The sequence below is a fragment of the Pyrus communis genome, chromosome 9 (genome assembly GCF_963583255.1).
Source record: "Pyrus communis chromosome 9, drPyrComm1.1, whole genome shotgun sequence".
NCBI classification, from domain to species: Eukaryota; Viridiplantae; Streptophyta; class Magnoliopsida; order Rosales; family Rosaceae; genus Pyrus; species Pyrus communis.
The window spans coordinates 162,020-162,500 of NC_084811.1; positions in this window are offsets into that span (position 1 = coordinate 162,020).

Consider the following 481-nt stretch of genomic DNA (forward strand, 5'->3'; position numbering starts at 1 on the left):
AAGAAGCCTAACCTAATACAATCTAAAGTCTAAAGTAATAATGCAAAACTTTCCCTCTATATACTTGACTAAATAAGCTGTTGTTAGTAATGAGTTGAGATTTTTTAATAGTTCTTGTTAGTTTTAGTGTATATACATATATGTATCTGGAAATTAAATGGTAACTTTATAGAATTTTCTTTCTTTTGGAGGGACAGAGAAGATTTTGACAAGGTGGACGATGATGAGGGAGCCTTGGACCGACAACGCATAAACTGATCAAATGGGAATAAAAACTGGTGGTCCTACTTGACTTTAGGGTGGATGAAAGAGGAAGGGCATATCTCCAAGGGCCAATCGCCAATCGCCAATCCCCGTGTTCTCGTATCAGAGGAATTTAGTAAGAATCAAAAGAATATAATAAAAATATCAAGAGAGCAAAAGGCAAAAAGGAAAGAGCGATTGATATATGGCCGGAGCAGAATCTTTCATTGAGTGCCCA